Source organism: Cetorhinus maximus, unplaced genomic scaffold, assembly GCF_964194155.1.
Source record: "Cetorhinus maximus unplaced genomic scaffold, sCetMax3.hap1.1 HAP1_SCAFFOLD_1388, whole genome shotgun sequence".
Taxonomy (NCBI): Eukaryota; Metazoa; Chordata; class Chondrichthyes; order Lamniformes; family Cetorhinidae; genus Cetorhinus; species Cetorhinus maximus.
Genome location: NW_027597329.1, coordinates 27460 through 44066, shown reverse-complemented (window position 1 = coordinate 44066; position 16607 = coordinate 27460). Strand labels below are relative to the sequence as shown.

The 16607-nt window shown below is 51.8% G+C and overlaps 2 non-coding genes across 2 annotated transcripts; both read left to right on the top strand.

Annotated features, from left to right (window-relative positions):
* Positions 1-2744: 2744 nt before the first annotated feature.
* LOC144676144 (U2 spliceosomal RNA) lies at positions 2745-2931 on the top strand. Its single transcript, XR_013575258.1, has one exon. It is a non-coding gene; the product is annotated as a U2 spliceosomal RNA (small nuclear RNA).
* Positions 2932-10405: 7474 nt separating this feature from the next.
* Positions 10406-10590, top strand: LOC144676141 (U2 spliceosomal RNA). The gene has a single exon (XR_013575255.1). It is a non-coding gene; the product is annotated as a U2 spliceosomal RNA (small nuclear RNA).
* Positions 10591-16607: the final 6017 nt, after the last annotated feature.

Below are 16607 nucleotides of genomic sequence, written 5' to 3'. Positions count from 1 at the left end.
GAGGTTTTTCATCCTCAAAGGCACCCAGAAAGCTAGAAAGGAACAGAGGGAAATGTCCCGACTCCAGGAAAAGATGCAGAATCTGCTCCGGCTGCGGTCGATGGGGGTCGATGTCAAGGAGGAGCTCCAAGAGGTGAAGGGCCAGCAAGCCTCGCACTTTGCCTCGGAGGCCTCCAAGATCATCTTCCGTTCCAGAGTCCGCTCCGTGGAGCAGGATGAGACGTGCTCACGTTTCTTCTTCCAAAAGGTACACAGAGAGCGCTCTGTGATCAGCAGCCTGAAGGAAGAAGACGGCTCAGTAAAGTCATCACGGTCCGACATTCTGAGGATCAGCAAATCCTTTTATGCCGGACTGTATGACGTGAAGCCCACGGACAGCACGGCCTCCCAGTCCTTCCTGTCCTCTATCACGGAGGTCCTAGACCACAGTACGCGGGAGAGCCTAGACAAACCGCTAACTCCTGACGAACTGACTAAGGCCCTCGAGTCCTTCGAGAAGAGTAAAACCCCCGGAAGCGACGGCCTGCCGGCGGAGTTGTATTCGGCTCTGTGGGACTTGATCGGCCCAGACCTGCTAGAAGTGTACGAGAGTATGCTCCTGGCCGGCAGCATGTCAGAATCCATGAGGAAAGGCATCATCACCCTCATCTACAAGCACAAGGGGGAAAGGGAGGAAATTAGAAATTGGCGACCCATTTCACTGTTGAATATGGACTATAAGATTCTGTCCAAGGTCATCGCCAACCGGGTCAAATCCGCTCTGGAATTGGTGATTCACCCTGACCAGACCTGCTCTGTGCCAGGCAGGAAGATCTCTGACAGCCTGGCGCTGCTCAGGGATACGATTGCCTATGTACAGGACAGGGGTGTGGATACCTGCCTCATCAGCTTGGATCAGGAGAAGGCCTTTGACAGAATATCGCACACCTACATGGGGGATGTGCTCTCCAAAATGGGCTTTGGGGAGGGAATTCGAAATTGGATCCAACTGCTCTACACTAACATCAGTAGCGCAGTCTCAATCAATGGGTGGGAAACAGATAGCTTTCCGATTAAATCTGGAGTCAGGCAGGGCTGCCCTCTCTCGCCTGTCCTTTTTGTGTGCTGCATAGAACCCTTTGCCGAGTCCATCAGGAAGGATCCGGGCATAAGAGGAGTGACGATCCCAGGCAGTGGAGGCACTCAGGTAAAAGCCTCCCTGTACATGGACGACGTCGCCGTCTTCTGCTCGGACCCGCTGTCGGTGCGCAGACTGATGCACGTCTGCGACCAGTTCGAACTGGCCTCGGGAGCCAAGGTAAATCGTGGGAAGAGCGAGGCCATGTTCTTTGGGAACTGGGCTGACCGATCCTTTGTCCCCTTCACTGTCAGGGCTGACGGCCTGAAGGTGCTGGGGATATGGTTCGGAGGGACCGGGGCATGCGTTGGAAACTGGAAGGAGCGAGTGGCTATGGTGAAAAGGAAACTGGGCATGTGGGAGCGACGCTCCCTCTCCATTGCGGGTAAGAACCTGGTCATCAGGTGTGAGGTACTCTCGCTGTTGCTGTACGTGGCGCAGGTCTGGCCCATTCCACACTCCTGCGCGATGGCGATCACTCGAGCCATCTTCCGCTTTATCTGGAGGTCGAAAATGGATCGTGTCTGCAGGGACGCGATGTACAAGCCTCTAGATAAAGGGGGAAAAAACGTGCCCAACATCGCCCTCATACTGATGGCCACCTTTGTGTGCGGCTGCATCAAGCGGTGCGTAGACCCTCAGTACGCAAACACCAAGTGTCACTACGTGCTGAGGTTCTACCTGTCCCCGGTGTTGCGAAGGATGGGTCTGGCCACGCTGCCGCGGAACGCTCCAAGTAGTTGGACCGCGCCGTACCACCTGTCCCTGGTGGAAAAATTTATGCAGAAAAACACCTTTGACCACAAGTCCATCAGGCAGTGGTCAGCACGTAACGTCCTAGAGGCCCTGAGGGATAAGGAGAGGGTGGACCCTGTGGGATGGTTCCCCGAGCAGACTGTCAAAGTCATTTGGCAGAATGCCTCATCGCCAGAACTTTCCAACAAGCACCAAGACGTAGCTTGGCTGGTGGTGAGAAAGGCCCTCCCCGTCAGATCCTTCCTACACGCCAGGAGTCTCACCCCCTCTGCACGATGCCCTCGAGGTGGCTGTGGTGGGGAAGAGACCGTTGTTCACCTCCTTGTGGATTGTGCCTTTGCAAAGAAAGTCTGGAGAGAGATGCAGTGGTTGCTGTCGAGGTTCATCCCGAGCAGTTCTGTGACACAGGACTCTGTGCTCTACGGGCTGTTCCCAGGGACACACACCGAGACAAACATCAACTGCAGCTGGAGGATCATCAACTCGGTGAAAGACGCGCTTTGGTCTGCCCGAAACTTGTTGGTCTTCCAGCACAAAGATTTGTCCCCGACCGATTGTTGCGGACTGGCACAATCCAAAGTCCAGGACTACGTGCTGAGGGACGCACTAAAGCTTGGGGCAGCTGCCGCAAAGGCGCAATGGGGAAGGGTCGCTGTCTAAGACCTTTCTACCACAGCGCACCGAGAGACTGGGAACTGTTTAGAGCCCCTCGGGCTGTACAGATCAAAATGAAAGGCTGTAAATGACTGTAATATTGTTTGTACTGATGCACCTGGTGATACATTTTGTAAAAGTTTAACCTGGATTGTACCCTTGTAATGTTGTTTTTGAAATGGTTTTGAATGTGATTGAAGATTTTTATGAATAAAGTATATTTTTACAAAAAAAAAAAAAAAAAAAAAAAATCTGTTCTTATCAGTTTAATATCTGATACGTCCCTTATCTGGGGACCATATATTAAATTGATTTTTGGAGCAGGGAGATGGAATAGGGGCTTGCTCCGTCCACTCCACGCATCGACCCGGTATTGCAGTATCTCTGGGAACGGTGCACCCTCCCCTTTCCAGGGGATTTTCAATGCTAAAAATAGTTTTCTTACAAACATCTGCTTTCTTTACTTCTCAACATGTACATGTTCCAAAATCCAACTTTCTTTGGAAAAACTCAGCAAGTCTGGCAGCATCGGCGGAGAAGAAATCAGTCAACGTTTCGAGCCCTCATGGCCCTTCAGCAGAACTGAAGCATAGTTTCAACAAGGGAGAAATATAAATTGGTTTAAGGTGGGTGGGGGGGAAGAGACACATTGAGGGTGTGGTGTGAGCAGATAATCAAAAGATGTCAGAGACAAAAGGGTCAAAGAGGTGTTGAAGGTGGTGGTCTTTGTCTGAGAAAAGTGCTAATTAAGAATGCAAGACAGGATATTCAAAGTACAGCTCTAGTGGGGGTGGGGTGGAAAGACTAAAGGTCTTTAGTCATTCTTAATTAGCACTTTTCTCAGACAAAGACCACCACCTTCAACACCTCTTTGACCCTTTTGTCTCTGACATCTTTTGATTATCTGCTCACACTACACCCTCAATGTGTCTCTTCCCCCCCCACCCACCTTAAACCAATTTATATTTCTCCCTTGTTGAAACTATGCTTCAGTTCTGCTGAAGGGCCATGAGGGCTCGAAACGTTGACTGGTTTCTTCTCCGCCGATGCTGCCAGACTTGCTGAGTTTTTCCAGGTAATTCTGTTTTTATTTTGTTTTGGATTTCCAGCATCCGCAGTAGCTTTTAGCTTTTTGTTTTTATCCAACTTTCTTTCTTTCTCTCTCTCTCTCTCTCTCTCTCTCTCTCACTCACTCACCCGCAGCAGCTACACACAAAAAACACGCACGCTCACCCAACACTCACAGACAGCACTCTCATCTCACAAACACTCTACCTCACTTATACAAAAACAGCTTTCACTTGCAAATACACCTCTCAAACACTCTCTCAGCTGCACCTTTCGCCTCACAACATTTTAAACCAGCTCTCTGCTGCCGCTGCCGCTGCTGCTGCTGACACAGCAACAATCAAAACTCACACCTCAAAGCTCACACACTTTACACAGCTACTCCGAAACCTCTACATCCACATTCACACAATCCTTACATTGCACAAGGAGCCCATTCCGCCCGTCGTGCCTGCACCAGCTCTCCCGGTGAACATTTCACCTCGTGCCTTTCTCCTGCCTTCTCCACGTAACCCGGCACATGCTTTCTTTTCAAATAATCATCTCATTCCCTCTTCAATTGAACCTGCCTCCGCCGCGCTATCAGGTGGTGCATTCCAGACCCTGACCGCTCGCTGCTCCTATCGCTTTTGCTTCTTTTGCCAGTTACTTTAAACCTGTGCCCTCTCCTTCTCGATCCTTGCCCCGGTGCAAACAGTTTCTCCCTATCTACTCTCTCCAGACCCCTCATGATTTTCAATACCTCTATCAAGTCTCCTCTCAGACTTCTTTTCCCCAAGGAATACAGTCCCAACTTCTCCAATCTTACTTCATAACTCAACTTCCTCGCCCCTGGAACCAAACTCGTAAACCTCTTCTGCACTCTCTCCAATGCCTCCACTACCTTCCTAAAATGCAAGTCAAAATGCAATCCCTCAGAGTCGGCATGGCTTTACGAAGAGTAAATCGTGTTTGACTAATTTGCTAGAGTTCTTTGAAGATGTGACAAGCAAAGTGGATAACGGGGATCCTGTACATGTAGTATGTCTGGACTTCCAGAAGGCATTTGATAAGGTGCCGCACAAAAGATTAATACACAAGATAAGATCACACGCAGCTAAGGGTAATATATTAGCTTGGATAGAGGATTGGCTAACCAACAGAAAGCAGAGAGTCAAGATAAATGGGTCTTTTGTGGATGCCAAGCTGTAACTAGTGGGGTGCCACAGGGTTCGGTCCTCGGGCCCCAACTATTTACTTGGATTCAGGAGTAGAAGGTACTATAGCTAAATTTGCAGATGACACCAAAATAGGTGGGAAAGTAAGTTGCAATGAAGAAATAAGAAATTTACAAATGGATATGGACAGGTTAGGTGAACGGGCCAAAATTTGGCAGATGGAGTTTAACTAAGTTAAATAAGTTTAATAAGTGTGCGGTTATCCATTTTGGTCAGAAGAATAAAAAGGCGACTTATTATTCAAATGGAGAGAAACTTCAGAAATGCTTCAGCACAGAGGGATCTGGGTGTCCTCGCGCACGAATCGCTGAAAGCTAGTATGCAGGTACAGCAGGTAACAAGGAAGGCAAATGGAATCGCTTCTCGGCCTTTTGGCTAAGATCAAGTGTTGCAGGGGCGACACCATGGTCCTACCAAGGCAAGGTCGGGATGGAAGGGCTATAACCAATCGCAATCGAAATCCATACCGTGGGTTACCTATCACCGTCCGAGTCACGGTGAACCACAGCGAAGGAGGATCACCTATGGATCGGGGCTTCTTCACCAGGAGGATCCTGTTGAAGGCGTGCGGCTTCCAAGCTACGGAGATCTTCACCCTGCACGACTCCCGCAAAGGTGGTTATTTCGACGTCACGTTCAAGCAAGTGGCAGACTGCGTCCGACTCCTGAGGGTGTTCGAGGAGAAGAGAGACCTGCCGGAGATGAAGATCCTGACGGCGGAGCCGCACTTTTCTCTGCCGTTGCAACGGGAACGTGAGGTGATGGTGCATGTGTACAACCCCTTCGTCCCTGTCGCCGACGTGGTCACCTTCCTCACCAGGTACTTCGATAAGGTGGGGAGCGGCACCGAGATTCGAGACGACTTGGGGATCTGGACAGGCAAACGCCTGTTTAAGGTCACGCTAAAGACCGATGGTAAGGGAGTCATTTTCCACCCTCCTTCCAGTTTCGCAATCGGGGGAAACCGTGGCTACCTGGTCTACGCTGGGCAACCCAAGCATTGTCGCTCATGCGGCAAGGCTGGCCATGTGGCGGCCAACTGCAGCGCCTCCCTCTGCAAGATCTGCAAACAGGAAGGGCACCAGACAAAAGACTGCAAACAGGCCAAGTGCTGCAACCTGTGTGGCGAGGCAAGTCACCTCTACAGGACCTGCCCCAAACGCTGCCGTACTTACGCACAGGCAGCCAAAGCCGACCAGGGGGAAGCAGAAGAAAGGTTCCGTGTCACTCCAACCACCAAGGCCCCCAGGGAGCTCAACGGGACAAAGGAGGACACAGAGAGAGACAAGGTGGAGAAAGAGATTGAGGCAACAGAGAGCCAATCAACAGCACTACCCCCTGAACCTTCCAGCCCTCAGGACAGCGAATCAATGGAGGAGGAGGCAGCAGTGGAAAAGCAGCAGGGGGAGTGGCGGACGGTGAAGAACAAGAAAAGTAAGAGGGAGCGAAGAAGAAGCAAAGGCGTTTCCCAGAGAAGCGGCAAGAGGCGTCTCCCATCTGACACGGATGACAAGGGCAGCAGCTCTTCGGATGAGGAAGTGCCAGAGCGGCACCGACAGAAGAGGCGGCAAAGCTCCAGGGCGTTGGAGGACGAGACACCCGAGCTCCAGAAAATTGGAGACAACAAGGAGACCAGCGCACCCCAACTTGGCCTGCAACCTGAGGAGGCCAGTGCACCACAGCCCCTGGAATCTGGGAGCAGTGAGGCAATCATCGCACCCCAGCTCCAGGAAGCCGGGAACAGCAACCCCCCAGAGGGGGTGAGTTTTGGAGAAGCTTCTCCAGCAAAGGTCATCTCAAAATCCGCTCACTACGTGAACCTCCAGATGCCACTGGAGCAGAACACGGCCAAGGAGATCTACCTCAGCCCATCCAAAGTGAAGGAATTTGAGCTCACTACGGGTATGAAGGAGCAGACTAAAGGTCTGGGACTCTCAGAGACAGTGGGATTGGTAGGAGAATAAATGCTTTAATATGGGTTTAAAGATTGTATCCATAAATGTGCGTAGCATTAAATCTACTACGCGATGTGTTGCGACCTTGGACTACCTAGCCAAGGTCAAAGCTGACCTGTTGTTTCTGCAGGAGTGTGCGATACCGCACCTCAGCTCCTACAGGCAATGGTCACGATGGTGGTCCCACGGGCCATCGATCTGGTCGGGCGGAAACGACTCTCGTTCCTCCGGCCTGGGTATTCTGCTGCGGGGAGGCAACTTCACCGTCTCCGAGGTCAAGGAGGTGGTGGGCGGGCGACTCCTGGTAGCAGACGTAATGTACAAGAACGCTCCACTCCGGTTAATAAACGTGTACGGCCCGGCACAAGGGGCTGAGCGGCTGGAGGTTTTTCAGCAGCTCCCACTGCTGCTGGCGACCTCCAGGCCGGTCATTCTGGGCGGGGACTTCAACTGCATCATCGATGCGGCTGGACGATCCAGCAGGGCCGGAAGCAGATTGGACGCTACGTCCAGATCCCTGATGGAAACAGTTAAGGATGCCAAGCTGCACGACGTCTTCAGCAACCCTGCAGACGGAGCGCAGCGTAGATACACCTGGTCGCGGCCAGACGGGTCCATTCGTTCCAGGATAGACTTCCTGTTTGTGTCCCGTGCATTCACAGTCAGATCCACCGAGGTCAAGCCGGTGTTCTTCTCTGACCACTGCCTCCTACTGGCGGACTGCCACTTGGAGGAAGACCTGAGGGTGGGCAGGGGGGCATGGAAGCTAAATGTGCAACTGCTGACCCCAGAGAACATTGAGGAGCTCAAGAGGGATTACAAAGGTTGGAGAACCGTGAAACCCCTCTTTGAGTCCCTGACACACTGGTGGGAAGTGATCAAGGGAAGCATCAAGAGGTTTTTCATCCTCAAAGGCACCCAGAAAGCTAGAAAGGAACAGAGGGAAATGTCCCGACTCCAGGAAAAGATGCAGAATCTGCTCCGGCTGCAGTCGATGGGGGTCGATGTCAAGGAGGAGCTCCAAGAGGTGAAGGGCCAGCAAGCCTCGCACTTTGCCTCGGAGGCCTCCAAGATCATCTTCCGTTCCAGAGTCCGCTCCGTGGAGCAGGATGAGACGTGCTCACGTTTCTTCTTCCAAAAGGTACACAGAGAGCGCTCTGTGATCAGCAGCCTGAAGGAAGAAGACGGCTCAGTAAAGTCATCACGGTCCGACATTCTGAGGATCAGCAAATCCTTTTATGCCGGACTGTATGACGTGAAGCCCACGGACAGCACGGCCTCCCAGTCCTTCCTGTCCTCTATCACGGAGGTCCTAGACCACAGTACGCGGGAGAGCCTAGACAAACCGCTAACTCCTGACGAACTGACTAAGGCCCTCGAGTCCTTCGAGAAGAGTAAAACCCCCGGAAGCGACGGCCTGCCGGCGGAGTTGTATTCGGCTCTGTGGGACTTGATCGGCCCAGACCTGCTAGAAGTGTACGAGAGTATGCTCCTGGCCGGCAGCATGTCAGAATCCATGAGGAAAGGCATCATCACCCTCATCTACAAGCACAAGGGGGAAAGGGAGGAAATTAGAAATTGGCGACCCATTTCACTGTTGAATATGGACTATAAGATTCTGTCCAAGGTCATCGCCAACCGGGTCAAATCCGCTCTGGAATTGGTGATTCACCCTGACCAGACCTGCTCTGTGCCAGGCAGGAAGATCTCTGACAGCCTGGCGCTGCTCAGGGATACGATTGCCTATGTACAGGACAGGGGTGTGGATACCTGCCTCATCAGCTTGGATCAGGAGAAGGCCTTTGACAGAATATCGCACACCTACATGGGGGATGTGCTCTCCAAAATGGGCTTTGGGGAGGGAATTCGAAATTGGATCCAACTGCTCTACACTAACATCAGTAGCGCAGTCTCAATCAATGGGTGGGAAACAGATAGCTTTCCGATTAAATCTGGAGTCAGGCAGGGCTGCCCTCTCTCGCCTGTCCTTTTTGTGTGCTGCATAGAACCCTTTGCCGAGTCCATCAGGAAGGATCCGGGCATAAGAGGAGTGACGATCCCAGGCAGTGGAGGCACTCAGGTAAAAGCCTCCCTGTACATGGACGACGTCGCCGTCTTCTGCTCGGATCCGCTGTCGGTGCGCAGACTGATGCACGTCTGCGACCAGTTCGAACTGGCCTCGGGAGCCAAGGTAAATCGTGGGAAGAGCGAGGCCACGTTCTTTGGGAACTGGGCTGACCGATCCTTTGTCCCCTTCACTGTCAGGGCTGACGGCCTGAAGGTGCTGGGGATATGGTTCGGAGGGACCGGGGCATGCGTTAGAAACTGGAAGGAGCGAGTGGCTATGGTGAAAAGGAAACTGGGCATGTGGGAGCGACGCTCCCTCTCCATTGCGGGTAAGAACCTGGTCATCAGGTGTGAGGTACTCTCGCTGTTGCTGTACGTGGCGCAGGTCTGGCCCATTCCACACTCCTGCGCGATGGCGATCACTCGAGCCATCTTCCGCTTTATCTGGAGGTCGAAAATGGATCGTGTCTGCAGGGACGCGATGTACAAGCCTCTAGATAAAGGGGGAAAAAACGTGCCCAACATCGCCCTCATACTGATGGCCACCTTTGTGTGTGGCTGCATCAAGCGGTGCGTAGACCCTCAGTACGCAAACACCAAGTGTCACTACGTGCTGAGGTTCTACCTGTCCCCGGTGTTGCGAAGGATGGGTCTGGCCACGCTGCCGCGGAACGCTCCAAGTAGTTGGACCGTGCCGTACCACCTGTCCCTGGTGGAAAAATTTATGCAGAAAAACACCTTTGACCACAAGTCCATCAGGCAGTGGTCAGCACGTAACGTCCTAGAGGCCCTGAGGGATAAGGAGAGGGTGGACCCTGTGGGATGGTTCCCCGAGCAGACTGTCAAAGTCATTTGGCAGAATGCCTCATCGCCAGAACTTTCCAACAAGCACCAAGACGTAGCTTGGCTGGTGGTGAGAAAGGCCCTCCCCGTCAGATCCTTCCTACACGCCAGGAGTCTCACCCCCTCTGCACGATGCCCTCGAGGTGGCTGTGGTGGGGAAGAGACCGTTGTTCACCTCCTTGTGGATTGTGCCTTTGCAAAGAAAGTCTGGAGAGAGATGCAGTGGTTGCTGTCGAGGTTCATCCCGAGCAGTTCTGTGACACAGGACTCTGTGCTCTACGGGCTGTTCCCAGGGACACACACCGAGACAAACATCAACTGCAGCTGGAGGATCATCAACTCGGTGAAAGAGGCGCTTTGGTCTGCCCGAAACTTGTTGGTCTTCCAGCACAAAGAGTTGTCCCCGACCGATTGTTGCGGACTGGCACAATCCAAAGTCCAGGACTACGTGCTGAGGGACGCACTAAAGCTTGGGGCAGCTGCCGCAAAGGCGCAATGGGGAAGGGTCGCTGTCTAAGACCTTTCTACCACAGCGCACCGAGAGACTGGGAACTGTTTAGAGCCCCTCGGGCTGTACAGATCAAAATGAAAGGCTGTAAATGACTGTAATATTGTTTGTACTGATGCACCTGGTGATACATTTTGTAAAAGTTTAACCTGGATTGTACCCTTGTAATGTTGTTTTTGAAATGGTTTTGAATGTGATTGAAGATTTTTATGAATAAAGTATATTTTTACAAAAAAAAAAAAAAAAAAAAAATCTGTTCTTATCAGTTTAATATCTGATACGTCCCTTATCTGGGGACCATATATTAAATTGATTTTTGGAGCAGGGAGATGGAATAGGGGCTTGCTCCGTCCACTCCACGCATCGACCCGGTATTGCAGTATCTCTGGGAACGGTGCACCCTCCCCTTTCCAGGGGATTTTCAATGCTAAAAATAGTTTTCTTACAAACATCTGCTTTCTTTACTTCTCAACATGTACATGTTCCAAAATCCAACTTTCTTTGGAAAAACTCAGCAAGTCTGGCAGCATCGGCGGAGAAGAAATCAGTCAACGTTTCGAGCCCTCATGGCCCTTCAGCAGAACTGAAGCATAGTTTCAACAAGGGAGAAATATAAATTGGTTTAAGGTGGGTGGGGGGGAAGAGACACATTGAGGGTGTGGTGTGAGCAGATAATCAAAAGATGTCAGAGACAAAAGGGTCAAAGAGGTGTTGAAGGTGGTGGTCTTTGTCTGAGAAAAGTGCTAATTAAGAATGCAAGACAGGATATTCAAAGTACAGCTCTAGTGGGGGTGGGGTGGAAAGACTAAAGGTCTTTAGTCTTTCCACCCCACCCCCACTAGAGCTGTACTTTGAATATCCTGTCTTGCATTCTTAATTAGCACTTTTCTCAGACAAAGACCACCACCTTCAACACCTCTTTGACCCTTTTGTCTCTGACATCTTTTGATTATCTGCTCACACCACACCCTCAATGTGTCTCTTCCCCCCCCACCCACCTTAAACCAATTTATATTTCTCCCTTGTTGAAACTATGCTTCAGTTCTGCTGAAGGGCCATGAGGGCTCGAAACGTTGACTGGTTTCTTCTCCGCCGATGCTGCCAGACTTGCTGAGTTTTTCCAGGTAATTCTGTTTTTATTTTGTTTTGGATTTCCAGCATCCGCAGTAGCTTTTAGCTTTTTGTTTTTATCCAACTTTCTTTCTTTCTCTCTCTCTCTCTCTCTCTCTCTCACTCACTCACCCGCAGCAGCTACACACAAAAAACACGCACGCTCACCCAACACTCACAGACAGCACTCTCATCTCACAAACACTCTACCTCACTTATACAAAAACAGCTTTCACTTGCAAATACACCTCTCAAACACTCTCTCAGCTGCACCTTTCGCCTCACAACATTTTAAACCAGCTCTCTGCTGCCGCTGCCGCTGCTGCTGCTGACACAGCAACAATCAAAACTCACACCTCAAAGCTCACACACTTTACACAGCTACTCCGAAACCTCTACATCCACATTCACACAATCCTTACATTGCACAAGGAGCCCATTCCGCCCGTCGTGCCTGCACCAGCTCTCCCGGTGAACATTTCACCTCGTGCCTTTCTCCTGCCTTCTCCACGTAACCCGGCACATGCTTTCTTTTCAAATAATCATCTCATTCCCTCTTCAATTGAACCTGCCTCCGCCGCGCTATCAGGTGGTGCATTCCAGACCCTGACCGCTCGCTGCTCCTATCGCTTTTGCTTCTTTTGCCAGTTACTTTAAACCTGTGCCCTCTCCTTCTCGATCCTTGCCCCGGTGCAAACAGTTTCTCCCTATCTACTCTCTCCAGACCCCTCATGATTTTCAATACCTCTATCAAGTCTCCTCTCAGACTTCTTTTCCCCAAGGAATACAGTCCCAACTTCTCCAATCTTACTTCATAACTCAACTTCCTCGCCCCTGGAACCAAACTCGTAAACCTCTTCTGCACTCTCTCCAATGCCTCCACTACCTTCCTAAAATGCAAGTCAAAATGCAATCCCTCAGAGTCGGCATGGCTTTACGAAGAGTAAATCGTGTTTGACTAATTTGCTAGAGTTCTTTGAAGATGTGACAAGCAAAGTGGATAACGGGGATCCTGTAGATGTAGTATGTCTGGACTTCCAGAAGGCATTTGATAAGGTGCCGCACAAAAGATTAATACACAAGATAAGATCACACGCAGCTAAGGGTAATATATTAGCTTGGATAGAGGATTGGCTAACCAACAGAAAGCAGAGAGTCAAGATAAATGGGTCTTTTGTGGATGCCAAGCTGTAACTAGTGGGGTGCCACAGGGTTCGGTCCTCGGGCCCCAACTATTTACTTGGATTCAGGAGTAGAAGGTACTATAGCTAAATTTGCAGATGACACCAAAATAGGTGGGAAAGTAAGTTGCAATGAAGAAATAAGAAATTTACAAATGGATATGGACAGGTTAGGTGAACGGGCCAAAATTTGGCAGATGGAGTTTAACTAAGTTAAATAAGTTTAATAAGTGTGCGGTTATCCATTTTGGTCAGAAGAATAAAAAGGCGACTTATTATTCAAATGGAGAGAAACTTCAGAAATGCTTCAGCACAGAGGGATCTGGGTGTCCTCGCGCACGAATCGCTGAAAGCTAGTATGCAGGTACAGCAGGTAACAAGGAAGGCAAATGGAATCGCTTCTCGGCCTTTTGGCTAAGATCAAGTGTTGCAGGGGCGACACCATGGTCCTACCAAGGCAAGGTCGGGATGGAAGGGCTATAACCAATCGCAATCGAAATCCATACCGTGGGTTACCTATCACCGTCCGAGTCACGGTGAACCACAGCGAAGGAGGATCACCTATGGATCGGGGCTTCTTCACCAGGAGGATCCTGTTGAAGGCGTGCGGCTTCCAAGCTACGGAGATCTTCACCCTGCACGACTCCCGCAAAGGTGGTTATTTCGACGTCACGTTCAAGCAAGTGGCAGACTGCGTCCGACTCCTGAGGGTGTTCGAGGAGAAGAGAGACCTGCCGGAGATGAAGATCCTGACGGCGGAGCCGCACTTTTCTCTGCCGTTGCAACGGGAACGTGAGGTGATGGTGCATGTGTACAACCCCTTCGTCCCTGTCGCCGACGTGGTCACCTTCCTCACCAGGTACTTCGATAAGGTGGGGAGCGGCACCGAGATTCGAGACGACTTGGGGATCTGGACAGGCAAACGCCTGTTTAAGGTCACGCTAAAGACCGATGGTAAGGGAGTCATTTTCCACCCTCCTTCCAGTTTCGCAATCGGGGGAAACCGTGGCTACCTGGTCTACGCTGGGCAACCCAAGCATTGTCGCTCATGCGGCAAGGCTGGCCATGTGGCGGCCAACTGCAGCGCCTCCCTCTGCAAGATCTGCAAACAGGAAGGGCACCAGACAAAAGACTGCAAACAGGCCAAGTGCTGCAACCTGTGTGGCGAGGCAAGTCACCTCTACAGGACCTGCCCCAAACGCTGCCGTACTTACGCACAGGCAGCCAAAGCCGACCAGGGGGAAGCAGAAGAAAGGTTCCGTGTCACTCCAACCACCAAGGCCCCCAGGGAGCTCAACGGGACAAAGGAGGACACAGAGAGAGACAAGGTGGAGAAAGAGATTGAGGCAACAGAGAGCCAATCAACAGCACTACCCCCTGAACCTTCCAGCCCTCAGGACAGCGAATCAATGGAGGAGGAGGCAGCAGTGGAAAAGCAGCAGGGGGAGTGGCGGACGGTGAAGAACAAGAAAAGTAAGAGGGAGCGAAGAAGAAGCAAAGGCGTTTCCCAGAGAAGCGGCAAGAGGCGTCTCCCATCTGACACGGATGACAAGGGCAGCAGCTCTTCGGATGAGGAAGTGCCAGAGCGGCACCGACAGAAGAGGCGGCAAAGCTCCAGGGCGTTGGAGGACGAGACACCCGAGCTCCAGAAAATTGGAGACAACAAGGAGACCAGCGCACCCCAACTTGGCCTGCAACCTGAGGAGGCCAGTGCACCACAGCCCCTGGAATCTGGGAGCAGTGAGGCAATCATCGCACCCCAGCTCCAGGAAGCCGGGAACAGCAACCCCCCAGAGGGGGTGAGTTTTGGAGAAGCTTCTCCAGCAAAGGTCATCTCAAAATCCGCTCACTACGTGAACCTCCAGATGCCACTGGAGCAGAACACGGCCAAGGAGATCTACCTCAGCCCATCCAAAGTGAAGGAATTTGAGCTCACTACGGGTATGAAGGAGCAGACTAAAGGTCTGGGACTCTCAGAGACAGTGGGATTGGTAGGAGAATAAATGCTTTAATATGGGTTTAAAGATTGTATCCATAAATGTGCGTAGCATTAAATCTACTACGCGATGTGTTGCGACCTTGGACTACCTAGCCAAGGTCAAAGCTGACCTGTTGTTTCTGCAGGAGTGTGCGATACCGCACCTCAGCTCCTACAGGCAATGGTCACGATGGTGGTCCCACGGGCCATCGATCTGGTCGGGCGGAAACGACTCTCGTTCCTCCGGCCTGGGTATTCTGCTGCGGGGAGGCAACTTCACCGTCTCCGAGGTCAAGGAGGTGGTGGGCGGGCGACTCCTGGTAGCAGACGTAATGTACAAGAACGCTCCACTCCGGTTAATAAACGTGTACGGCCCGGCACAAGGGGCTGAGCGGCTGGAGGTTTTTCAGCAGCTCCCACTGCTGCTGGCGACCTCCAGGCCGGTCATTCTGGGCGGGGACTTCAACTGCATCATCGATGCGGCTGGACGATCCAGCAGGGCCGGAAGCAGATTGGACGCTACGTCCAGATCCCTGATGGAAACAGTTAAGGATGCCAAGCTGCACGACGTCTTCAGCAACCCTGCAGACGGAGCGCAGCGTAGATACACCTGGTCGCGGCCAGACGGGTCCATTCGTTCCAGGATAGACTTCCTGTTTGTGTCCCGTGCATTCACAGTCAGATCCACCGAGGTCAAGCCGGTGTTCTTCTCTGACCACTGCCTCCTACTGGCGGACTGCCACTTGGAGGAAGACCTGAGGGTGGGCAGGGGGGCATGGAAGCTAAATGTGCAACTGCTGACCCCAGAGAACATTGAGGAGCTCAAGAGGGATTACAAAGGTTGGAGAACCGTGAAACCCCTCTTTGAGTCCCTGACACACTGGTGGGAAGTGATCAAGGGAAGCATCAAGAGGTTTTTCATCCTCAAAGGCACCCAGAAAGCTAGAAAGGAACAGAGGGAAATGTCCCGACTCCAGGAAAAGATGCAGAATCTGCTCCGGCTGCAGTCGATGGGGGTCGATGTCAAGGAGGAGCTCCAAGAGGTGAAGGGCCAGCAAGCCTCGCACTTTGCCTCGGAGGCCTCCAAGATCATCTTCCGTTCCAGAGTCCGCTCCGTGGAGCAGGATGAGACGTGCTCACGTTTCTTCTTCCAAAAGGTACACAGAGAGCGCTCTGTGATCAGCAGCCTGAAGGAAGAAGACGGCTCAGTAAAGTCATCACGGTCCGACATTCTGAGGATCAGCAAATCCTTTTATGCCGGACTGTATGACGTGAAGCCCACGGACAGCACGGCCTCCCAGTCCTTCCTGTCCTCTATCACGGAGGTCCTAGACCACAGTACGCGGGAGAGCCTAGACAAACCGCTAACTCCTGACGAACTGACTAAGGCCCTCGAGTCCTTCGAGAAGAGTAAAACCCCCGGAAGCGACGGCCTGCCGGCGGAGTTGTATTCGGCTCTGTGGGACTTGATCGGCCCAGACCTGCTAGAAGTGTACGAGAGTATGCTCCTGGCCGGCAGCATGTCAGAATCCATGAGGAAAGGCATCATCACCCTCATCTACAAGCACAAGGGGGAAAGGGAGGAAATTAGAAATTGGCGACCCATTTCACTGTTGAATATGGACTATAAGATTCTGTCCAAGGTCATCGCCAACCGGGTCAAATCCGCTCTGGAATTGGTGATTCACCCTGACCAGACCTGCTCTGTGCCAGGCAGGAAGATCTCTGACAGCCTGGCGCTGCTCAGGGATACGATTGCCTATGTACAGGACAGGGGTGTGGATACCTGCCTCATCAGCTTGGATCAGGAGAAGGCCTTTGACAGAATATCGCACACCTACATGGGGGATGTGCTCTCCAAAATGGGCTTTGGGGAGGGAATTCGAAATTGGATCCAACTGCTCTACACTAACATCAGTAGCGCAGTCTCAATCAATGGGTGGGAAACAGATAGCTTTCCGATTAAATCTGGAGTCAGGCAGGGCTGCCCTCTCTCGCCTGTCCTTTTTGTGTGCTGCATAGAACCCTTTGCCGAGTCCATCAGGAAGGATCCGGGCATAAGAGGAGTGACGATCCCAGGCAGTGGAGGCACTCAGGTAAAAGCCTCCCTGTACATGGACGACGTCGCCGTCTTCTGCTCGGATCCGCTGTCG